The 26,835-nt window shown below is 41.8% G+C and overlaps 1 protein-coding gene across 1 annotated transcript in view; it reads left to right on the top strand.

Annotated features, from left to right (window-relative positions):
* Positions 1–26,835, top strand: part of plxnb1b (plexin b1b) — a 160,370-nt gene that overhangs the window by 32,295 nt on the left and 101,240 nt on the right. Inside the window, exon 3 of the mRNA XM_033626645.2 lies at positions 17,321–17,447. The gene's annotated coding sequence lies outside the window, so the exon portion shown is untranslated. The remainder of the gene's footprint in view (positions 1–17,320; positions 17,448–26,835) is intronic.

Below are 26,835 nucleotides of genomic sequence, written 5' to 3'. Positions count from 1 at the left end.
TTTTGTCTTTAATGGGAAAGGTTGTAATCAGCATTTATTCTCTAGACTAATGACTCTGTAGTAGTTAGTAGTAGTAGTAGTTAATCAGCTCCAGCTCTGATCGGCAGTGATAGAAATATGACACCCAAGTGGACGCGCCTTTTCTGTTCTGACCCACCACCACAATTCCAACCTGCTATGTTGGCACAGTGATTTCAAGACTCAATCAGTAACAGATACGAACAAAAAGAGGTAATCATAAAATTTTCACTGGCCATCATGCTGCTTTCTACTGTTTACTAACCCCTCCAGCATGTTTGTGACATTGCATGTGACACACCAGTAAAAAAACAAGAAACAAAATAGAGAGGCATACTTGTCTAGGTCTGCTGGGAGTGGGAAAGCAATCTATTGCCTTTTTAGAGAGTTTTCCTGCGTTTAAAAAAAGTGTTTAAAAAGTGTATTGTTCTTCATTTGAAGATGTAGTTCCATGAAATTTTTAGCTGGACTGCAGCATCAGGGCCAGCCATAAAAGTTATAGCATCGCTCGGCCAAATGTCATCACTGCCTGTATCTATTTCAGATTGAGCCCTCCTTTTACATTAAAATCCCTCTAGCATTTCATACACAGTTCAGCCATATAATAGGTTGTGACAGAGTCTTGTTTTTTATGTTTTATGAATCATGAATCATGGAGAAAGTGTTTTGAGTTTTTGGAAAATACAAAATTGCTCGACTATGAAGTATCTTGTTACAAATGACATTTTTTTTTTTTTCCAGCCCTATCAGATACTCACTACAAAGTCCTCATAAGTAGTTGAAATATGTTATTCAAATACAAATAACAGAAATACTGCCCATCTCTGATCCGTTGCATGGATGCTCCATACACAAAGTCAAGGTAATGTCTTAATGTACCTAAGAATTACGCATTGACTTTGAGGGAAAATAATAGATCAAAAACTAAAATATCGGCTGATAAATTAGCCGTCTGCTTTTTCCTGCTCCAAACTATTGGCTTTTTAAAATCCACTATTGGTCAACCTTTACAGCACTTGGTGATGTGCTTGTTGGGTCATTTGTTGGTTTGTGCAGGTACTTGTTTACCATGTGTGTCGCAAAAGAAACATGAGTTTGCTCCATTTTGTCTATACAGTCTCTAAAGGAAGGTTTGGTGTAGAAATAAGCATGAGACAGGTTTGCTGCTCCAAATAAAACGGACTCAATAAAGTGGAAATGTCCTCTCACACTGATGTTAAATGGTGCTGCCAGCAAATGTCAGTGTACTGCCAGTGTTAAAGTGTGACTCAAAGTAAGGTGAGACTTGCTGATGACGATAGTGATGACGGTGCCAGTGTTTCATACCAGTGCAAAAGACACTCCTTTGTGAAGAAGTCAGTCTTTTTCTGTTGTAAAGAGGGTGTTGGTTTGTGGGGTAGTGGCTTTTTGGCTTCGCTAAGGTGAATAAGCATAGTGGAAGTTATTATGTATTTTTCATCAACCTTTCACTCTTTCCGACATCTGCTGTTGTCAGGGTATCAAAGCTTTCCCCAGTTTGCTTTGGAATATCAGAATCAGCAGAGGTTGACATTGCTCTCTGAAACATATTTATTGAATTGATGGAAATGTACTTTTATGCTTCAAAACCTTTTTAAAGCACCTGAAAAGATAATTTAACCCACATTACGTCCCTTTAAGTCAAGTCCCATCTTGTAAAATGGGGTAGCTTTTTGTAGTCCTCTCATTTCTTTGTGAATTAATGAATGCTGCTTTTCAGGCTCCCAGTAGAAGTGTCTACATTTTAAGCAGTGGATGTGACAGGGTGTGGTGCAACTAATGCAAACTGCTCTGTAGCCACATGGCAAAGTCGGTCTGCTGACCCAGACCAGTTCCCACTTCAGTGACGATGGTTGACTGCGTTAAATAGGAAACAGTTTCATTTAGATCAGGAAAAATTTGACCCTTTGCTTTAGAGTTTGAGTTAGAAGAGGAGACTTTACAGTGTTGTTCCAAACAGACAAAATGTTGCTCTTTATGGTCTGTGTGATGAAGTACATCATGGTACAAATAAAATGCATGGGAAGATTAATAAATGAAAAGCCACTTAAGAAGGGGAAAGCAAAAACAACAAATAGCAGTATGTCCCTGCAGATGTCACCATGTGGGATTTTATGACGTTTGTAATTGGTACTTTAGTGAGTTCAAGGCTGTTAGTAGTGCATCCATTATCACCTGGTTTGTGTGTGTTGTTGTGGGTTTGTCAGAAGGATGTGGTCAGACCTTAAAGTGGCTGCTAATTATAAATCCATTCCCCTGGAGGACTGCAAATCACTAGCAGGCCATTTATTCCCTGGGACTGAATGTTCCTGATGACAAAGATGCTGCCTTTAAGGCTCCAGCTTGTCAGCCACACATTACTTGAACAGGTAGATAGTGCACCCAAAAATGAAATTTCAGCTATTATCTACTCACCCATATGCTGATGGAGGCTCAGGTGAAGTTTTAGAGTCCTCACAACACTTGCGGAGATCCAAGGGGAGACGAGGTAGCAGCACAACTCCACCTAATGGAGGCTTATGGCACCCCAGATTCAAACATCCAAAAACACATAATTTAAACCACATAATATCTCCATACTGCTCGTCCGTAGTGATCCAAGTGTCCTGAAGCCCCGACATAAAATGTTGTTTGGAAAAACGTCATTTGAACTCTGTTTTTAGCCTCAATGCCTGTAGCTCTAACTGCCTCTCCGGGCATGTGTGTGCGTGCATTTGAATGTTTTTTGCAGTGTTTACAAATTCAAATAAAAAAATTTAAGTTTCAGAATTAAAAAATGAAATTATAGATTAGAATCAAGTTGTCAATTTCAAATTGTCAATTTCAGATCCAAAATTTAAAGATGAAAAGATACAGTGCAGTCAGATTGTACATAAACAGCACAAAGTGGACGACTTACGGAAGCCCCTTAGTTCAAGCACAATCAACCCTGCTTATCTCCGCACTCCCAGCGAGACAAGGTGACTTTCCTGGAGCGAGGCAGCTGGAGCACTCGCAACAAGCACAACAATATAATCAAATCATGTCATTTAGTCGTGCTCTCATCTTTTTTTTTTTTTGTCTACTTCTTTGCATGACTTCCATGAACGAGACAGAGAGATGAAGAGTAGGGGCCACTCACTCATTTCACTGATTGTGTCCTCTGTCTTTCTCTCTCTCTCTCTCTTTTTTTTTTTTTTTTTTTTTTTAAATGTAAAGTCACCTACATTCATCTTGGGCTTCCCGGACGAGCAGAGCAGGGTGCTGAATCTCAATCACTGCTTGACCATTCTCATGACATTCACCCACTCACTCTGGCTTTTCAGCAGCCTGAAGCTTTTTTTCCATTTAGTTCCATATTCCCATTTCTAATGCTCCCCTTCTTGAAGATGCTCCAGACCTTCAGGATATCAGACCCAGGCAGGGTTGAGTGCTTTTACTGGGTGCTGCTTTTGATGTTGGAATCCTGCACTGTCAGAAGCGGGGGAGGCTGTAAAAAGGTGAAAAAAGTGGGTCATCCACGGGTTTCCCTTCCACATTGTGCCTGACTTTGAAAGGAAAATGCTGAAACAAGGAGGTTTGGAATGGAAGAGCTTTAGCCTTTGTTGGCATCTTCAACAAACCCCCAACTACAAAAAACTTTTACTTTAATCTTTGTGATCCAGATTTGTAGATGTAAATTTGTCTAAACCCCTGAGAAAAACACAACAACAAAAGAACATGCATGAAATATGACTCTACATTTTAGATGCAGCCCTAATTAGGTATTCTCAGTTGGGCCATGGCCTGCATCACACTCTGCTTTTTGCTTTTTAAATGAGAGGATATACCAGTAGCTGCTCTGCTGTGGTTTTGTTGTTTGGTTTTGATTATTTGCTTGTTTATTGCTGAGGTTCAGGCTTAGCAGCTGTGTGAAATTGCTTTCCCATCTGTGAAAAGATTTAAAAAAAATGTTCCTATTAATCAGAGTGTTAAAGGTGTGCTGTTCCTCTTTCTAGTTAAGATAGGTTAATTGAATTTCCAAAGGATGTGATAGAGTCTTCCTAGACATGTCTAAAACCATGGTGAGTTCCTCTTATTTTTCTCTCCTTCTCAATAATTCCCATCCTCCACCTTGTCCCTTACCCTCACCCCTCTCTCATTTAACCAGCCGTCCTCTGCCTCTGTTCTCCCTCCCCCCTCCATCCATCCAAGACGACTAAATTAACAGACAGACTGAGAAAAGAACAAAGACGCAGGGAGACAGAAAGCTAAATTACAGAGAAAAGAGGGACAGTTCAGGGCTGGGCGACAAGGAAATGGATGGAGCAGGGGCTGGCGGAATTTAATGATGAAATGAAGAGAAAGAATAGATTGAAAGAGACAATGCACAGATTAGGGATGGAGGCCAGATGATACCCAGAGGGGTACAGTTAAACACACATGAAGCTGATCAATAAGGTGGGCTCACCCAGAGGGAGCTTGACCCACACACCCATCCTCACATACCTCAGAGGATGAAAGGACAATACACACCCCATTATGCACCCTCCCCCCACCTCACTATATTCACACTGAGACACCATCACTGGTCTCTGGGGGGCGAGGTAGCAGATAAGTGGAGCCCGTCCATACTGTTTCCCTTTGCTTTAAAGCACCGACCAATTAAGCGATGAACAGAGAAACCCAAGCATGGAAAAGCTGCAGACTGGTCAAAATGACCAAGGTTTAAAAAGGTAAAACCTACTGCTGCTGAATTCTGGGAGAGATCTAGACAATAATAAGCATTTATAGAAAAACTACTCGGGTTTTTCCATGAGCCTGGTTGGGTATGCTTTAGTCGGCTATGCCACTCCGCACTGACGTGTCTCCACAGCTACCTCACAGCGGGGCCAAGCAGGGCCTATCCCCCTTCCACAGAGCCACATGACAGCAAAACTGATAAAAGATATCAAGCATCAAGTGCCTCATTCAGAATGCTGTTCTTGACACCAACAAGACAAATGCCTCGATCACATTACATCAGAGGCTATAAACCCCCCACACGTAATTTAAAGAGGCCAGCCAGGTAGGCAAGGTGTTTTTCAGCACCACCACATCGTAATGGAAAAGCCAGTTAAGTTGTGCCGGTACCTGCCCACTTGTGGCTCTCTGTGACATGGCTCAGTGTGTCTACCCTGGAAAAATCCTGTTGTGCAGCACTGGCTTCAGAACAGGGGCAGGAATGGGAATCACAGACTAGCTCTATCACAGTATTTTGCACACCATTCCAGTGATGTCATCATAGAGGGAATTGTGTACTACTCAGCATATATTATTGATAATGGTGTCACTGAAAAGTTACAAATATCTCTAAAAAATTAGGGCTGTAATCAACCAAAAAAAATCTTGATTGACTGAAATTCTACCTACTTTTCAACCACTGGGGAAAACAGTCAGCACATTATCTCTATATTAGCTAAATTACCACAATGCATTGAGTACACTCTACCCGGTAGCATTTGTTTCCTGTCAGAGGGCCTTACATGAACACTTTCCTAGGACAAGTCAGCTCTGTGTTCAGGCAATTGGAATGCCTCCAGTGAAAAATAAATGTGATATTTACTGTAATATTATCTGATTATAAACTTTGCACTGTATCGCTGGGAGCATCCAGCTAAGCTGTGTGCTCAAGTCTGTCTCACTACCAAGTGTTGAATGGAACTGATGAGAAAAATCTGACATACATACATTCTGGGGTTGACGATGTCATATACAGCAAAAAAATTACTGATGTTAAATTTCTCTTTTACACTCTGTGTGAGAAAGACTCATTATTTTATTGCCCAGTAGCTAACATTAGCCATTCTGCTGCTCCAACAAGAGCTCCGGTGTGCTTGTATCCCTTTCAGAAGCTTTATAATCCAGCCTTGAACTGCAACTGAGTCTTTTTGGAGACTTGGTAAAATAAATCCATAGTGATCAATTAGGGCTGGGCGATAAATCGATTTTATCGATTAATTCGAATTTGTAGTTTAGGCCGATTTGTTTTAATGAAAATCGAGTTTCTCTTTAAAATCTGCCACCGCCGCTCCATGCTGGGCTCCCGTAGTTCAGAGTGGGCTCGCCCCCCCCCCCACGCGCCTGACACACAAACAACATGGCAGTGAGTGGGGAAGAACTCGTTCTCAAAAAAAGGAACGAGTTCTTCAGCGCTTTTGTGTGCTCACCTGTGTCTGTGTATGTGCGCATCAGGGCCGAACTCCGCCGTGCGCAACACAGAGAGCAGAGGAGGATTTTAGACGCGCACCGTGTAGGGACAGAAATGACGTGCCGTTGTGTAAATAAGATACATAAGTGTTGACAACGCCAAGCTGGCAGACCCCCGAACCGTAGTAGACCTCCAAAGACCATTAGCTCCTTTAGCTTGTGTTAGCTCGTTGTGGCAACAACACATAAACAACGGGACTTCGTCTGCGTTGAAGAACGGCACTTTATTTTCAGCACTGCAGGGATGATGCACAGCCTCTCTCATCAGTGATCAGTGTCTGACTTTTACATAGAGGGAAATGACTCAAAAACAGCATGCAGAACTGCATAGGCTTCTTCACTGTGGCTGCTCGATGTAAACAACATAACACATGCCTCACTTTCTTCCTGGGGCGCATCTGTCTGACATCACACACCACACCCGGCGCACTAACGTCTCATACTACCTACATCAACTACACACATACACAGCTCCACACACACACACACACACACACACACACACATACACATCAGGCTCAGCCTGTAACATGAGGCTATTTAGTTTGTTTAATAAAAAGACAAGACCTGTTCTAGGAAAGGTAACCTTAAATGATGTCTGTTGTGATCCAATATGATGGTAGGGGAAACACTGCCGTAGGCCTATGATAAGAAAGGGGTCCGGTGGAAAGCGATCACAGATGCAGTTGCCATGTATATTGTAAGAGATGTGGTGCCCATATATAGGCTACTGTGGAAAAGCCAGGGTTTATTCACATACTGAAAGTTTTGGACTCCAGGTATGTGCTACCAGGCCGCAATTTTTTTTTTTTTTTAACTAGGAGGGGAAAAAATTGATTCCAATCGTGAATCTGATTTTTTGTGAAAAAATCAGAGATTTTTTTTTTTTAGGCCATATCGCCCAGCCCTATGATCAATCCAACACGGAATATCTTCTGATTATTTGTCCGTTTTTCTGATAAAAAATGAAAGTTGAAAAATGTTTAACTTTGGGTAAAATCCTGTCACCAGCCGTCCAATCACAGTGGAGAACGGGTGTGACAAATACCACGAAGACCAACCGTTACAGAGTACAAATTCAAGTGCTGAACAGCAACAGCAACTGCTATTTCAGGTGGGTACAGAAATGCTGTGATGGACACACGGCCTTATTTAAGTGATACCAGTAATTGTCTGACCAATGAGACTTAAGTTGAACAAGAGCATATTGACCAACCAAGTGACCAGCTGACCAGAAGGCCTAACTAAAAATACATGTTTCTATTTACAAACATAATATTTCAGTTTTACAGTTTTACAGAGATGAAATACAGTATGCTGAAATGTGGAATCTCCGGTTTTTCAACAAACACACAGTAATCTTACCATGTGTGACATCATTCAAATGTCAGACTGCATAAAATACTAAAATGCTGACTTGCCAAAAGGCAAAGCTACTCAAAATTCAAAGGTAGGTTCATCCGATTATCCAGGTGGTGCAGTGTGTGCAGAAACCTACATTATCATATTGCAAATGAGGATTACAATGTACAGCAGGACTGATTATTTCAACCACTACTGTGGTTGAACTAGCTGACTTCCCAATAACCAGCCCCCACAGTGATCATCTGCTCATAAACACTGAAAGCACAGTCCCACTCATGCGTGCAAGAACATGTTTTAGCTGAGGGTGCTGCACAGTATAAATGTGCACAAATGATTATGTATGTGCATGTGTTTACAGGAGCTACTACGGGACGACTGCATTCAGCACTTACATTGGTGGTAGATCAGGCTCAAACCTACATGAACCTGCACAGTTTTTGTACAAGCTTGACCTGAGCGTGACCCACAGCAGCAGTTTATGGCCCAAGTTCCAATTAAAAACCTGAATTTATACTGTAAAATAGATATATATTATATTACTTTGAAATTAAAACATTTATTACAAGCTAAGGGCTGATGTCTTTCTTTTCAGCACATCTTCTTGTCTTTATTTCAAAAGTCTGTTGTCTCATGCACAACGTGTTTGACAAAGCGGGCTTCACCCCCTGGTGCATCTGGTGCTCATGGCGATCCATGGTAATGTGGTTTGCAGATGATGATCGCTGGTCTTCGTTGCATGTTATGCACATCTGTCCTACTGTTGGGGAGGCAAAGCAAACACTGCCAACCAACCAAGTCGCCTTGCAGCCACCCCCCTCTCTCTTTCTGTCATTGTTGGTCCCTCTTTTGGTGCTCTCTGTCTCTCTCTCTCTCTCTACCCTGGTTCTCCACTTCATCACACCATTGTTCCTCACTTTCCCTCTCTCAGTCGCGGTCCCCCCTCTTTCTCTCTCTTGACTCAGACCATTAAAACTCCTGCCATTTATGCATGACAACTGCCAGTTTCATTAAAAAAAAAAAATCACCGCTAAATTGGCAAGAACCCAATCCAAGCCTGGCCCAGCTTGAACTAGGCAGGTCGTGTCAGGTCCAGTCAGGCTGGGACAGAGAATCAGAGCTCTAATTGGTGATTCCATCAAAGAATTTGCAGTCCCTTGCCTCAGACACAGTTTCTCTCTGGACTGCATGTGCCAAAATTTCTAAAATTTAATTTTGAATGGTGTTGGACATTCAGTTGTCTCTTTGCTGGAACCACTCCAGTACCCTGGGCAAATCAAATGTTGTCATTCTCCATCATAAACAATTCATACATCATAAAAAGCAGCTCCAAAACAACTGTCCTGGCAATATGGTCTTTCTCAGCCTGGTTACACCATTGGTTAGGTCCCGCTACCACAAATCTCTACCCAAGTTTAGCTGACCTAAGGATGACCCCGACGCTTTTACTTTGACCCGACATGATGACGTCATCACATCTCACCAGAGGAAGTAATTAAATTCCGAACCTTTTTATAGAAAAATATTTTCTGAGAGGCACTTAATCATATGCTGTTCAAAATGTAAAACAAATCCCTAGACAGCCCATAAGTTTTTGTCAAATAACCAACTACTGTATCTACAGACTATGTTGTTCCACCCCATGTTAATGCAGGATTCTGCAGCATCCTCAGCACCCACCTTCCCACACCTATGGTCTCGCGATGACTTTGCTTGTATTTTGCACATATTTGACTGGTTAACACAGCACTTGGCTTCATGATTTCACATGTCACTTTTCCACCATATTGGCTCTGGTTCTTGAACTGGTTCTGTTCAGGATTCTTGGAACCTTAGCGCTGTCCAGTGAACCAGCCCACGTTTCCACCCATTTGGAGCCATTGAGCCATGGAACCAATGTAATCAATAGCTCATCAATGGAATTAAACAAAGCACAGTGGAAATAAACAGCAGTAGCAAGATGGTGGATCATGATGATTACTTACAAGCTTTTGTTCTGTCATTAAAGACCTTTGTTTTATCCAAAAATAAGCATGGACCACCTATTAATGACAATAAGACAATTTCTCACTTGATTCCTCCTTTGTTGCCTATTCCATCATCTCTTTCCAATATGTAGAATATGATACGGCAACTGATGTCATCAGGGTTCACACTTCAGGTCAAGGAAAAACCTGCTTTTTTTTTAGTTCCAACTGGGAACCAGCTTTTTCAGAATTTATCTTTGGCCAAAATGCTCCGATTGATTCAAAATTAGGTGTGCAAACTTGAACAGAACTTGTTCCATATTGTTGGAGAAGGGGTTTAAGAGACTAGAACAATGTTAAAAGAAGGTAAACTGAATACAGCAAGAAACAATAAAGCACACAAAAACATCAGATTTAAAACTAGACAGAAGGACAGGTTTGTTGCTGAATTTACCAGGATTGTTCTTTTGGCCAGGTGTCTCCTAGATCTAATTTTGTTGGAGGACAGGCAACATTACCTGACAATACTTTCTGTGTTGAGACATTTTGGCTCACGGCAAATGGGATGTCCCAAACAAGGCTGGGGGCATGGAGGGGTAATTAAACAGGGGTGTGTGGTTGGACCCTCGCACAGCAGGGGGGGCGCTCAGTCTCCATCACAACCTCGTCAATGTGCAGATTATCGAAACTCAGGATGGGGCGGCCAGTGTCAGACCGTGTGTGTGTGTGTGTGTGTGTGCGTGCGCGTGGGTGCTTGCATGCATGGCCTGAAGGAAGCTAATTAGCAAGGCAGATCATTTGTGGAGTGGCTCTTCTTTAGTAGCAGAGGAGCTTTGATTGTAGTTGTAGAGCTGGGAGAACAGGCCTGACCAGAGAGGACTCACTGCTGTGAAGAAGAATTAATGAAGACATTTGGGAATTGAAGCAGCACTGTAGTGTGACTGTGTGTTTGTGCTAACATGTTGATTAGATGTTTGTGTGTGTGTGTTCGAGTGTGTAATTACTGGTCTCTAGTTCATTGCCAGCTTGTGCATCTGTTACCTGACTCCTTCAAAGCCCACAGATCCAAAGGAGTGGCGACCAGCAGCCTGTGAAACCAAACACACTTTGTATCCTCATCTGCTGTTTACTAGTTGTGCAAACACATCCTCAACACAGCACGAGGAGACCCATAAAATCCAAACTCACTGACACTTAATAAAGCTGCAGCTCTCCCGTCACTGTCAACTGCTGAATATAGCCCCAGTGTAAACACAGTATTGTAAAAATGGATTGGAGTTTAAAGTCCCCATGAATTTACAGTGTAATGTGTAATTACATGTGTAGTGCTTTACTGGTGGCAACATTTGTGTAGCATCAGTCACGGTGATCCATGGAGCTGCTGTCGTGAGTGGCTCTATCTGAGCCGGCCAGCAGAGAGGACAGAGTAATGACTAGTATTTAGGCTGCTGTCAGGCCACTGGGCTGATAACAGTGTGTGGGAGAGACTTTGGAAATAGACTGTCAATCCCTCAATATGACTCCCATAACCACTGTAGCACCCTAAACACGCGCGCGCGCGCACACACACACACACACACACACAAACACACACACGTACACGTAGACAAGAGGGGGTAAGATAAAGTACAGGGGAGTTGTTGTGGAGCTTTAAACAGGCAATCTAAATATTTTCAGCCCCTTGAGGGCTTAGACAAAGACAAAATAAACACATTTTTCTCTGTGGTGTGGGCCTGAACCACATCAACACAATGAAGTGCTCCTGTGAGAGGCCAGTTACTCCCTTTAATTTGGTCTTGCAGATTTGGGACACTGAGATTTTAAGAATGTCTTCATGCCGCTTCATTGCAGAGAAACAGCAACTTTCGGAGACACCCATGGTCACTTCCCAGTTGGGGCTTATCAGTCACAACGTGTCAAGCCAAACCATTACAGCTAGGGTAACATACCTTTTGTGATTTCATCCTTCTTGTGTGGGTACTCCTTTTACATTGGCATTACCTTTGGGTGATGGATAATGCTCCCAGTACTGCTCTGATATTTTGTCAAATTTGCTTTGCAACGACTCCCAGTCTGTTTTCTGTCACCATGACTGCCTGATGTGTTACTTTCAGTAACAGTTCCAGCTCTTCATCGGTCCAAGCAAAGAAATCTCTGGTCTCAACTTTTCGCTATCTGTGTAGTGATTCCAGCAACTAAACAGTCAGCCGCAGAGTAGATTATCTGCTTGCTGTTTACATCAGCATGTGCATGCCCAGTGTACTTATGTGTTGTCATGCATGTTAGTATGGATGGAGATTTTTTCTGAAATGGTGTGTACAGAGATCACTTTAAAACGCTGTTTTAAAATGAAAACGTATCAGTGTGGACGTGGCCAAGAGCTCCTCTCTGGTCCACTAAAATCTTAGTAACTAAGACCTGAGTTGGGACCAGAGTCAGACTGCTTGCAGGTCACATTCAGTCTAATCAAGTTGGGTCCTGATTGCACTGACTATGTGGCGTGACATTATTACAGGTGAAGAATGTGTTTTTTGACTTGAAAATGAGACAGGGTTTCCTACACATTCATTTATTTGTGGTGGCCTGCCATGATGAAAACATCTTCTGTTGTTGGAATACACTATTCGGTTATTCATTGTTCCGCATTCTCACAGCACAGAGTGTACTCTTGGCACAGACAGAGCAGCAGAACACCAGGTACAGTGAAAGTAAAACTTAACCACTTATTGGGCTCGGTCTAAAAGTTTGCCTCTGCAGCAGCTCCTCCTCTCATCCATCAATCTGATTTGATCAGCCCTGATCAAATCGACTGACCAATTATCCATCCCACGACTCAAAAACCCACAAACCCTGAATTCAGAGAGGGGACACAGGGACACCTAAGCAAGAAAAACATTAAGAAAAAAAAAAGTTTGCTGGCCCCTGTCTCTTGGTCTAGTGTTTTTGTGCAGTGTTTAATTTTGTTGTCATGTCCCTAATTGTAAGCATCGAAACTGGTTACCAGAATGTTATAATGGTTTAAAAATGATGACCAAAACTACAAGAATAACGTTGGTTAAAAGAAAATCAGGGAAGTTAACCAATATGACAGTCTTCCACAATCCCAGCGTTTTCCTTTGTGGTTCCTAGTTAATAGGGCTTCTCCAGATGCAGCTGGTAAATCCTGTCACAGGTCATGGAAGGACAATAGTGTGTAAGAGGACTTTTCTGAACCTAATGCAGTGACAATGAGACAGCAAGAGTGAGAATGAGAGCAGTTATCAGTGCCGGTTATGGACTGCATGTCATAAAATGTGACTTTAAGAGAGTAGACAAATTCTCCCCCTGTCACTGTAGACAAGAGCAAACTGAGATGTGTTTGTTCACAGTCTATGGCAAAGGGTGTGGTTATATTCAGTGGCTACCGGTCTATTGTTGTCTGTTGTTTATCTGTAGGCCAGAAATACACACAAATCTGCCTGGCGATAATCCTGTTGCAACCTGCAGGAGTGGAGGTGTATACTCAGCTGAGAGGCTGTGATCTTGCATGCAGAAGCAGGCTGGTTGTATATTGTAGTCTGATGCTACAGTGTGAATGTGTGTGTCATTCCTGTTTATTGATCTGTTAACAAGGAGCTCATCTGTCACACTGTAGGGGACTACAGTGCACTGACACTTCTACTCATATTGGCCCTTTTAACACCGAGACTGTGCTACAGTGCTGCTACGAAGTCCCTTCTGTACACCGCCTTTGCATTTTTACACAGAACCAAACAACGGCAGCATCATGCCGCTCCAGTGTATGATTTTAGACAGCCAGCACTCTGGCATGCAAAAGAGGTGTGATGGGCGTGATATGTAACACAGTGTTGGCCTCTAGTGTGACATGTAACATGAGCGTCGACAGCGCTTTCTAAACAACAACAACAATGGCATTAACATGACAATAACAGTCATTTACTGTCCCTGTTATATGGCAGCATATGTCGTCCTCCGCTCTGATGATAAGGAGCTCCCAGACCTCATTATTCTCCCAATTTGCAGACATTTTCAGCCACTGTTTTTATTCTTTGGATTAGCTGCTAACTGCTATTTGCTATTTTAAAATAAAACATTACATTAAACATTACATTACAATAAACTTAATTTTAAAATGAAGTATGTTTATTTACCCATAAACAGTTCACAATAATCAAATTCGGGTAACTTCATAACTTGCACGTTACTTGCACGAATTACTTAACAACTGTGCTTACAGTTGCACCCTCTAACTGACGATGGCAGCTAATGGCTAACTCCATAGTACAACAGATAGCTGGAATCAAGTTATGTGAAACGGTAAACACAGAAGCCCCTTTTACACTGCCAGATTTTCCGCGAATGTTGGGCTGTTTTGCCGGCAAACTGCGAGTGTTTAGACACACAGAGCCGGATTGGCGCGTTGATCCGAGGTGCCCAATTTTGGCATGTGGACGGTGAAGGACGGGTCAACTTATGAGAGAATCGCCGAAGGACTGACCAGCCGCGGCTTCCCTCCCACGTTACTGTTTATGTCACACACTGAGCTACAGTAGCAGTAACACTAAGCACTGGCGTGCTGTAATGTAACTCCCACTGCCCCTTGGCGACCTCGAGTATCCATGAGCTGCGACATGCAGGATATGAAAACAAAAACCTCTGCCCACCCCGTAATTGTTAGTAGGCAGCTTTTTGGATGTGCTCATTACTGATTGACATTTTTTTCCACACACACACACACACACACACACACACACACACACACACACATATGTACTAGTAGTTACAACCAGCAAGGGACTAATGGGGGCTGGGAGGGGGCCTTTTGTGTTTTTATGTAGCTGTTCGTCCCTTGTATTGGAATAGAAGGGGTGAGAGGTGCTCACACAGCACCAACCAACCCCCAACATACACTCTCCCACACACACACACACACACACACACACTTTTTCACACAGTTTTTTCCCAGCCTCCCTTGTCCACGTCACCAGGGGAGGAGGATGTGGATGCAAAATGGGACCACTGGTGCGTTTTGATTGCACCACGACCGTTGAGATGAGTCATAAATCAAGCCTATGACCTGTCCCAGCTCCTAATCATCCCCCACATACACACTCCCGCCTCCCTTTTACAAAAATGCGTTCTCTTGTCTTTACTTTGGTTTGGACTGGTCTCACTGGGAATTGACTGGGACCTGCAGATGGAGGGGTGAGGTGCACCAGTGGCCCCTCAAGGTTTAGCATGTTATGGATTTTTGTCTCTGAGTGAAGAGAGAGCTGTGGGTTTTACCTCCTGAGGCTGTGAGGAGGCCACCGGTCATAACACGGAGCAGTGTGTGTGTGTGTGTGTGTGTGTGTGTGTGTCTGTGTCTGTGTCTGTGTGTCTGTGTGTCTGTGTGTGCGTGTGTGTTGTGACACTCACACACTGACACTTCACCGAGTTTATCAGTGCCTGGGCAGCTGTGCACCTGACGCTGTGTAATCTCATTGATCCCATTATCAACAATGTTGAACCAGTGCTCAGTCTGGACAGATAGCTCCTCACTTCAGTATGGGGGTGGGAAATATATTGTCTATACTCAGTGTATTGCAGCTTGTTCCAATTGGGATGTGTAAAATGACTATATCACAAACACTGAGTATAATTTGTCATGTCATTTCTTTTTAGCCACTAGCATGAGACTCATTTTGGTGTTTCATTGAGCTTTTAGTTGGTTTCCCAGTCACAATGAATAAATCACGTTTAATGGCACCACTGTAGCAGTTCAACTTTCTGCCAACATCTACTTGTTGACCAGAAGCTTCAACTCCACAGCAAAGACATTAACACCTCTGGCCTCAGACAAGCTGGGTGCTTCAGAATAGAAGCACCAGTGGTACTTTTAGTGTTACAATACTTTATTTAACTTTTTTTAATGACAGCGTTTTATTTACCTTTATTTTAACATTTAACTTTATTATAACAGCACAGTATTTAAACTTATTATAACAGCACTTTATTTGATTTTATTATAATAGTACTTTATTTAACTTTATTATAACTGTACTGTATTTAACATTAATATTCAGCAGGTATTATTGGTGCGTTCCATTTGCATTTGGAAGTCGGATATTTCAGAGTTCCCAGTCTGAAATTTTAACTGGAATGCCCCCTGAAGTTGGATTTCTGACTTGGAGAGTTTGAAGATCCTTACCAACCCCGACCTTAAAATCTATGATGGCTGCTCTGCCCATCAACAGTAGTAAAAGCTGTAGTAATATACTGTTTAGCACTTTTTTCTTTTATCATTAAAACAGTCATATGCACAGTACTGTTCAACCTATCTTTGGATATAATACTATGTTGTTTGTATGCGCAACTGGTATTGCTAACACTGGCTAACATGGCTAGAACTGATATTGCTAACATCATTATGATTTTCCGACTTGTTGTTCTGGAACACAATCTACTTGGGTTTGACGTTGTTCCCAGCTCTGCCATCTGAAGTAAATGGAATGGAGCTTATGTTTTAACCATGGTCACCATCTCAGCTTTGCGTGCTAACATGCCAATAGGTAAATAGCACCAAAGTTATTACAATGCATCCTGCAGGGAGCAAACACCCAGTTATTAGGTACATCTACCTAAAACTAATGCAGTGATCCAACAGTGCTGCATTAAAACCTAATGAAGTTTATATAGTGTTGATTTCACTTAATGCTCATGTTTTTCATTTATTGCCTCATACAGAGAGGTGTCTCTCTTATTTAGCCCACCCTTGTTGATGTAAATTGGGTGAACCAGAAGAATTTAAAATGTGCTGGCACTGAAAAAACAGAAGTGAGTGGCAGAGGTATTAAACGAACATATCTTTCAGGGTTGTCTATTCTGTACAAGGTATTGTCACCTTTGTTCATTGGGGTACTATTTAATGTGTACTTGGATCTGTTGTTATAATTCATAAATTATGTTTTTGTACTTGAATAAATTTGGTAGAAGGTACACACAGTTTTCTTGCAGTCTCCACCAGGGATGGGCATCAATTTTCGATTATCGATGATTGATTGTTAAGGCTTTTGATCGATCACAAGTAATTTTGATCGATAGTCGCAGTGTTTCCCCTACAATGCCTGGCATAGGTCCGGCGAGTCGCCGTGCCAACGAGACCCTTCCGCCTGGCGAGCACGGCGGCTCGACGGGCCTACGAGACCCCCGCCGGACCTATGCCAGGCAAAAAATCAGAAACAGAAGGAGGCTCTCATCGCTCTCCAAAGCCTCGGCGGCTTCCCTTGAGGCCTTTGAAAACACTACGCCATTGAAAGATGGCGGTTTTGTTGAAAACTGAAGCCTGTAACTCTGGCTGGCAACGGTTGTAAACACCCAGGGGTGAATTGCGCATGCGCGCCATTCTTCCTCTTTGGCCTGGGGGGTTGAAGCTCAAAACTGGGGCAGCTGCGCTCTCTTGCGGTGACAGTCTGCACTGCACTCTTTTGTTTTCTGTCTTTTGAAATACTCGCTTATCAAATAATTGATAATTGATCATTAATTTTTTTGATGATTGAATAATGAATTTTGATCGTTTGCCCATCCCTAGTCTCCATCCTCTACCTCACTTAATATGCTGATTGGTTGCTATGCAAATATCTGATTGTCTTGCAAGATTACCTTACGGGTTTTTACCTGTGTTTTTGCTTCTTTTAGTGACATATGTGAACCATAATTTTGACACTGATGAGAACAATATTTTGTCTTCCTTTCTTCTGTGTAAAAAGTCGCCTCTCCCATTGAGTGCCACCCTCCCCCGCCATCGTTGCTCATGCCTGGGAGCCCAACTCCTTGTAAATAGCTGTGGCCAAGGACTAACAGACATCCTGTCAGCGGTGGAACACAGTGGATCAGGTCAGATTTGTTTTTTTGTTCAGCTGTTTTTAGCAAATACTGAAATATTTGGGGTGGTATCAGTGAAATGACTGTTGCAGAAGTCCTGGCCACCCCTCTTGGCTGTGTGGTGTTGTTTATGTACCTGTGTTCCTGCCTCCTGGCTGGATGAAAGCAAAGTGCTGGCTGCTGCCTGCCTTCCAAGGTCAGGTCACTCAGACCTTGTTTAGATGTGAATGATGCTTTGGGTGAATTCAGAGCAGAGGCGGTGGGTGCAGCTATACCCTGCTTTCTCGTATAATGAGGTGTGTGTGTGTGTGTGTGTGTGTGTGTGTGTGTGTGTGTGTGGTGACCCTTGTGCTGTCTGGAGCACAATGATGAATGAGACCGTTAGAGTAGAGGTGTGAGACTTGACTGGATTTCTTCACCATCTCACAAAGGTTTCTCTCTCTCTCTCTCTTACACACACACACACACACACACACACACACACACAAATGCACACTTAACACTACTTCTACGTGATGTGTGTGTGTTCTTCTTTCTCCTCCTTGAAGTATTATTTACAGCCAACACATGACTTTTATTCTTCCATTTATTCCCCATTGTGTCTACAACTGGGTATCATTTGAAAGTTTTCCGATGCAGTGCCAGTATGATGCATGAGTTTCACTGTGATGCTGAAACAATGCTTTGTCAATATCTTACTGCCTTATAGTTCCTCCAGTATTAATGACTACTCCCTTTCTCTGAACATCTGAAATGCATAATTTTTTTAATGATTTAAAGGTGCAGGAATTGTCAGATACTGTTTGTGTTGCTAGTTAAAGTGATAGTGAAAGCTAACCAGGGTTGAGTCAATCTCTGGTTTTGGTGGTGTGGTCCAATTTACAAGCTTAAACAAGTTCGATTTTAAGCAACCTGGCTGAACAGGCACAGTTCAGTTAGTACCAAAAAACATCAATGTTGCATACATTGTAAGCCTTTCAATGACATCAGGCTGCCCTAAAATAATTTTATGACACCTCTGCTTCTTTCAGATGAAAACCTTTCAATTTCTGTAACCTCTCATTTGATGAATGCCTAGTCAACAGTCTTTCAGCCGCCACACAGCTGAAAATATCCACCAAAATATTGCTCAACTTCTACCCAGAACACTGCAAGAACCACCACAATCCAAACAATATCACCATGCAACGAGCAGCACACACAGTGACGTTATTGTGTATATATTCAACCACAGGCTGCTCCACTGTGTGCTGCTCAGAGGGAAAAAGTCATGCTCTTTTCAGTCGTAGATAAATTCTCAAGACCCTTTTATATTTTTACATTCCCTATTGTCTAGTGTTACAGAAATAATTTAAAGCCCATTCCTCCTGGTTCACCTTTAAAAGCGTGCTGTGCTGTGCAGATTTTACTGTATATTCCCAGTAGGAGGTGAGGCTGGAGCTATGGAGAAATGTTCCCACTGTGAGCATTTAACTCTGAATGCCGAGAGCTTTGGAGATGCTGCACTATTTATGGAGTAAAGAAAGAGCATGGGATTGGTGGTGAGACATTCCTGTATCTGTATTGCCAGCACTCCAGACTCAAATGCAAAACAGAGTGAAGCAGTAAAACCTGGGACTGGCTGTAGCTGTGGGCAAAAGTAAAGGAAGATGTTAGGCAGAGGTTTTAATTTAAGAAAGAGTTAAGCTCAAGATTATATAAATCAACAGTTAATACTAATGATTCCCTTTTTAGTCATGCTTCCTTTTCCAAGCCAAGAAACTTTCAAGGCACCCCAACATTTAAACCGACTGGATTTTTATTGACAGCAACAATAGTGGAGAAAAAATAAACATTTTATTATTTTGCTTTCTCATTAAATTGTAATAATTTACAAGTTGCTATGCTCTGTAACTGTTGTCTCTTAATTATTCCCAAATCAATCAGATTGGTAGCACAGCATTCAAAGCAGACATTTGGACCTGTCATAGCTGGAAAAACACAGGTGGAACTACTTCACTCCAGCAATGATAGCAAAGCAATGCTGCAATTGAAGTGTGTAGGATTTAGTGGCATTTAGTGGTAGGGTTGCAGAGCTGAAAATTCCCCTGTGTGCCAAGTGTGTGGGAGAACTGTGTTCTACTGTAGAAACAATATGGCGGACTTGATGTAAGAGGATGTGCTCCATATGTAGATAGAAATTCGAAGGTAATGAAAACAAAACAATTCTTCTTTTAGGTAATTAAAAACTGATGAAAATGTAGTTACTAAGTAGGGATGTCAATTTTCCGTTAATTTTGGCCCATCTCCAGTCTCCACTGGTTAGCCGCCTCGTCTGCTCTGCACTGTGCACCATCCTGGGTCAGGTGGGAGCTAATTTTAGTTAGCGCACTGCTCATTTGGTGATTACCACTGTTAACGCCGTCCCAGTGAAAGCACACTGTTGCTGTGGTACATGGTGGCCACCCTCTGATCGCATCCCAGGTAGCCACAGTGAGTAAGCAGCTTCTTTTGGAGCTGCAAAAACCCCTTTAGCACTGTTGCTAACTATGTTAGCACCACTAGCTGTGCTGACCCCATAGATTATGCATTTATGAGGGCATGGAGAGAAAAGATTAACAGGCAACAACCATGCAGTCACTCTTCATTTCAACACCACATGAAGCAGATAAATGACTTTTTCACCACATCAGTCCCTCTGTTTTCATTGGGTTTATCAATGCCATCACAATAATTGTGCTTTTTAAAGAAACATTTTGCAGCAGTATGTAGCCTAAACAATGCGATGCTGGACAATAAGCTCATGAATGTGAGATCAAAGACTAGAAGACTAGACAACAGGTAATTAACATGCACACGCCATCAACTGGAGACGGATGTGAATTATCTACAGTTATGGTAGATCGTTCGTTAACTATGAGAATTTTTTCTGCTTTTGTTTTGTTTTGATATCTGTCTATGTAGTGATGTTCATGAACATAGAACATACATCATTGATTAGTTGGCTGAACTGTGATGGCAACATAGTAACTGTGGGTAAAATGAATGGTTTAGAAATGCTGCAATTTTGGCTCCAAATGGAAACTATTGGGAAGAGAAGCGCGAATCAGGAGGAGAATATTTCGAGGAGCTTTGTTGAAACTGAAGAGGACGACAGTCAACAGTGCACAAATGCTAGTAGCTAATTAAGGCGGATTTATATTTGTGCATTAGCTCTGTGCAGAGTGTATGCCATAGCCTATGCAAGTGACCTTTGCTACTCTGAGCATTTATACTTGTGTGGTGGTGTGTCTGTTTCACTCTGAAGTTACACCTCCAAAACACTAGTCGTAGGTGTGGTTTCTGTAAAGTTTAGTTGATTTAAAACACGCCTAAAACACACATTATACGTGGCTAAATAGCGACAATTTCAATTGCAAGTACACAAATGGGCTTCATTATAACTTGCAGGATTCACAGACAAAGCCCTTGTCTTTTGCTGGGCACGTTTTCCCACAAATACATCATGCTAATTTTATTAGCACAAGCCTATGGCATTTTACATTGTATAAATGAGCCTAGCAATTTCCTCTACTCATTTGAAGCCATGATAAATTTCACAAAAGACTTAGAATGCTATTTTGTGGGGGCTTTATTGTCTTCAAGATATATTGTTAATTATCTGTGAAATAAAAGTAAACAAAAGCTTTGAAGGAAATGGTATTCAGCTTGCAAAAATAGTCAGGTGGTTTGTGTCGCTGTGATGTGTAGTTTCATTTCTTGGGAGGTGCACATCAGGCTGTGGTGTAGGTTATGGCATTGATTTGACACAGAAGTCTTGCCCTTTCAGTGGAAGGGTTAAAGTCCCAGTTGAAGTGCTACATCTTTATACAGCATGACTGTGGCATCAACAACAAATAATCTTATGAAAAGAATAAACCTGCCTCCTACATGAACTGTCTGTTGCTGAACAGGTAGGCCTATGCTACAGTATTTTAACTTTGGTCATGGTGGCGGTGGTACTTATAGAGCCTTTATTTTCTGAGGTAGTACGCAGTGTAAAAAGTTTTACAACCAGCGCATTACGCCATTACACCACAAACATTAACTAGCCCTCCTCTGCACTGTAATACTGAATGGACTACAGTTATTTTTTAATTTATAAGTAGCGAAATTACATAGGAGTGTCCTTGAGCAGTGCACCAGACCCCAGCCTGGTATGCTGCCTGGAGTCTCTCCACAATTATAAATGCATGTCTGTACATTCTTTGTGAGCATGCGCGTGCATTTCGGGCCTCTGTGTGTGTAAAGAAAAAATAACTGAGTAAAAAAATCAAATTTCCCCTCATCGATTAATACAGTTCTTCTGTTTCTATTTGCTTTCACACCACAAACAGACCACACTGTGACAAAGCCCCTTTTTTAAGCAGTCTGCTAAACTATAAGAACCAAATGAGCAAAGACACACAAGTTCCTTTAAACAGCACCAAAGGGGCTGGTGTGAGGGCACATGCCAGAATGAGAGGAAAATTATTTAGAAGTGTAATTCCACGACAGATTGGGGAGAAAGAATGGAACTGGGGAATGGAGAAAATCAGTGAACAGTGCTCAGGAATTCCAGACAGCTCACTGACAGTATGAGGGAGTGGCTGACAGACATGTGTCTTAAAGGATGGATGATGAAGAAGAGGCGGAACTCCCCTCTCCTCCCTTTATCTTTCTCTTCATCTCTCCTATCCTCTGCAGCCTAATGAGCAGACTGATGCTCGTGTCCTTCAGCACCTTATTGTAAACCTCATGCTTGTAAAACAGGCAGAGGTGAGAGAAAGACAGTCAGTGATGATATCTCTCCCTCTCTCTTCTGCGCACACACACACACACACACACACAGACACACACACGGTCAGTTGGGAGGTAAACAACATTTATGCAATGTCGACTTGTACAGGGATGTGCAGAGATCATATCTGTTTTTGTCTGTTCATGTACATCTCCTCTCCATGACGATCCTCTCTGTGTCAGTTCAGTGGGACCAGCATGCTTTGCTTCAGCCAGCAGTGGCTTCATATGGGCGCGCTCACTAAGGGTGACCCAAACCACGGTGGCAAGTCCACCTTCAGGGTGGTCTGCTGTGGCAGAGCAGGTTTGTTGTGAGAGATTACTCATAGCTTCAGACAGTGTCATGGCTCTTAGCCTGTATTAGACTGAAAGGTAACTCGCTGCAGTTGTCATGGTGTTACATTAGATTATGGGACACATTGTGTGTGGTTTACACTCACACACACAGACTCCCATGCATATCTCTCCACAGAACTCTCTTGAGGCGTTTCCTAACAATATGAACTTGCAAAGATGCTTTGATAAGCATCCACAGAGACACACAGACATCATTTTTCTCCTCACACACACACACACACACACACACACACAGCCTACACATTGTACCCTCCACTATGACATATCCAGAAATATTAACTACATTTGCATTGTAAGCAGCTATTAAAAAACCCTCCTGAGTGCCATAATTGGCTGTTGGGCTGTTTTCTTCTCCCAACCTGAAGCACTTAAGCTGGGGTAAAGCAGCAGCAGCAAGTCCCAGCACTGTGAAGCTCACCTCCAAGAGGAATCTATGGCATTTAACAGGGCCTGGTGAAGAAAGGTGGCAAGCTGTGGAGGTCAACAGAAATGTGTTTAGGTTAGGGATTATCCCCAAGTGCCTTCAGTAGGGATGTAAATCAGTAGTTTGATCATGACACAATATTAAATCAATTATTTGGACAACAAAATGTTATTTGCCAATATTACAATATTATTAAGTCTGCCATAATACAATTTTGATTAGATTCAATTCAGCATGCTATGAGTTGATATCATGTGCCCATTTAACACAGTCTGTTACAGAAGAAGCTTCCGAGGCTTTCTTTTTTGCTTTTGGCCATAAAAGATAAAAACAACATGAATTATGTGAATAATTGTAAATGGTTAAGTGCAGTAAAGTTTACTTTATACTGGCTCCACTAACACATAAAATAACACTTGCGATAAGTTAACCATCAGGGCTTTCTGCCAGAAAGACCTTTCTGAAAGAAATATTTTCATTTGAACCCGAAACATGATCTGTTTCCTTAAACTTCAGGACCATCTGGCTCAAAGCCCTGTAGGCAAACTTCTCACAACAGCCATCAAATATGATTTAACAGCAACAACTTAAGTATAAAATTCAGCTCAATAATAACTGTCAAGGTTCATATTAAAAAAACAGTTGTTTTTATTTTATGGCTAGTCTCCCATTATTAGTCTAAACACTTTTACAATGCATAAAAATCGACTAGGGCTTGTAGGGATGGGAATTACCAGAGGCCCCACAATACATTATTATCATGATATTTAAGTCACAATACAATATAATTGTGATTTTAAACATGTAATATGCTGAGTATTGCAATAAAAATATATTGTGATTTATCACCTTTTTGAACGGCTAATTTAGTCCCCAAAGGAAATCTTTATCAACATTCATTTTATCTAATAATATGAAGTTTTCAGTCTGTTCATCTCACTTCAGTGATTTTTATTAGGCAAAATGTATCTAGTGGACCAAAAGTTTAATTTGTATTTGTAATATAGAATAATGTATGAAATAAAAAGTTGATACTTGGCATCCATGTGAAGATATTGTCATTCAAAAATATCAAAATACTGTGCTGTATGGATGTTTTCCCCACCCCTAGCAGCTTGTAGACTTTTCCTCTGCTCATAGTGTAACAAATGACATGTATTGTTTATCCTTTTTCTAACTCACCCTTTAAGTCACTGTGTCTCCCAACTGAACAGCACGGTTGAATTTCAGCCTGCATGCACATCCGTCTGTCCATCCCTCCCATTCTTGTGAACGAGATATCTCAAGAATGCCTTGAGGGAATTTCCTCAAATTGGCACAAATGTCCGCTTGGACTCAAGAATGAACTGATTTGAATATTTTTGTCCATAAAAAAAGTCACACACATGTCTAACAGCATAAAATGATGATGATATATAAGTATGAGTTTATAAGTATGATATATCTCAAATGTCAACTTCACTGTGACATCATAATGCTCCACAAAAACCCTTTCTGGCCATTACTCAACGTCATGTCTCAGGAACAGAAGGGGAGACGTTTGGTCAGATACGGAAGTGGTGACTTTAATTCTGAAACTGTGCTGATTGTATAGATCTTCTGTGCTGCCGGTGGAAAATGTGTGTGAACCATCCGTGTTTTCACAGACCTGATTGTAACCTCTAAGTGCAACTTGAATAATTTACAGAGGTATACAACCGCAAGGTGTTAATTCTAGTTTCAGCCTAACATTGTTGAAACAGAGCAGCAAATGTTGCTGTAGTGAGAAGTTAGCGAAGTGAGATGCACTGCCAGGCAGGTATGTTGTGTTTTCTGAGTCGTTTGTCTCATATCGGCATTGTTTACATATAGCATGCACGCTGTCAACCAACCAAAATATTTCCACACTCATTGTCTTTTGCCATTATCTGCCTGGTGCTATTTGGTGATAAAGAATTTTAAAATAAAGGCTTATCCTAAAGATGACGATATGGATTGATGTTTTCACTTTGCATCGATGATATTGGATTGTTGATCATTGAATAAATGGATACATCGATCAAGACCAATAGATTGTTACATCTCTAGCCCTCAGTGGAGGTTTGGTAAAATATATTGATTGTTTTATGAAAAAAAAAAACAAAACAAAAACAAATTTTGAACAAGCAGCTCCTGGCATATTTTCTACGAAATGCAGAAGTGTTTCTTCAGGAACCAGGTCACATTAGTTTAGAAACAAGGCAGCACATCATTCTGATGGCTGTGGGCAGATCTCATTGTCTGTGTTTGTTTTATAGGGAACAGACTCTCAATAGATTTTTGATGGCTTTGCTTTCAGAGACAAACAGTAGCTGGAGCATGTAGTTATTTTTTGCTGAACAGATTTGTTCACAAATAATTAGTTATATTTGGTTGAGCCCTCCAGCGGCTCTGCCTGTTTGAGTAGTTGATTCTATGTTTGTCTTGGTTATCAGCCCCATGTATCATCCCATTATGTGACTTGCAGCTGTGGGAACGCCCTGAGGCTCTTTATGGTTTCATGGCTTGTCAAAACTGTGAGTGGCTGGAAGCACGTCTGGTTTCCAGCTTGATGGGATAATGATTTTTTTATTCTGATGCTGTGTTGGAGAAGCTCTTTTAGTTTTTACTACACTACACTTTTTTGTAGTCTAGTGAAAAGAGGTCCAGCAGTGGTCCTCAAACTGTTTTAAGACTTCATGCTCACCTTTATATGTTATGCAACAGGCGTGGCTACATAAGCAACACACACCCTGATGTTTTTATGAAGGCAACATTATGGAAAAGCAGCATTAGCTGCTAGGGACCACAAAGAGGCTCTTTGTATAGCGGTGTATTTTACACACACACACACACACACACACACACACACACGCACAGCATTCAGAGAGGAGCAGACAACACAGCAGTCACACTAACATTTACCCTTCACTCTCCCTGCACTGCCCTTGTTATTGCCCAGGCAGGAACAGAAAGGAGCCTTTATGTATGTCTGTGGGTTTGTGTTTGTGTGTGTGTGTGTGTGTGTGTGTGTGTGTGTGACTGCCATACCCCTCCTTGAGAGCATGCTATCCCTGCTTTGCAAAATCACCTCTGCAGCCCTTCCTTTAAGAACACTGCCTTTAATGTTACCCTCAGGTTGCCACCGCTAGCACTCTGACAGCTGCTCAGAAAAAGAGCAGTGTTGTAAGAGAAAGAGGATTATGGAATACTGGTCTAAAGAGACAAGGACAGAGAGAGGGTGTATTGTGTGTATGAGGGCTTGGAGGTGAGTACCACATCAGTACGTTCAATGCATAGAAATAGAATGAGAGTAGAATGGACATTCCCATTCAAATCAATGTAGCAGGATGGTCAGAGAGGTGGCCATTGTTATGTGCACTGTTGCCATTGCAACCCGTTGTAGCTGTCTGACTTCCATGTGATCGTCTGTATTATCAAACTCACTTGCAGAAGTCACAAATTCATTGAAATGTGTTTTTGTCCGTGACAACCAAACGCGCAGCGGAGAAGTAGTATGAAGCATGGAGAAGCGTCTTTTGTGTACTGTCTCCGTTGCCTTGCTGCTAAAGAGGGATTGAGGATTGCTGGATTTACATTACACCATTCCCCTCATAGTTTCAGGTGGTAGAAGCAGAGACTTACCTACCCTTATACATTTCTACTATATATACTGTATAACCATCCACCTTCTGAATTCAAGAGTCTCCCTTTTACCAAACTAGGTCCTATTTGCTTAGGACTAGTATTACCTGGGGACCTTTCATAATTTCTAATAATTGTATTTTGTAAAAATTATGATTTTAATCCCATGCAAATCTGCCA

Source organism: Epinephelus lanceolatus, chromosome 1 (assembly GCF_041903045.1).
Source record: "Epinephelus lanceolatus isolate andai-2023 chromosome 1, ASM4190304v1, whole genome shotgun sequence".
Classification (NCBI taxonomy): domain Eukaryota; kingdom Metazoa; phylum Chordata; class Actinopteri; order Perciformes; family Serranidae; genus Epinephelus; species Epinephelus lanceolatus.
Note: the sequence above shows the minus strand (reverse complement) of the source record. Positions and strands in the feature narration are given on the sequence as shown.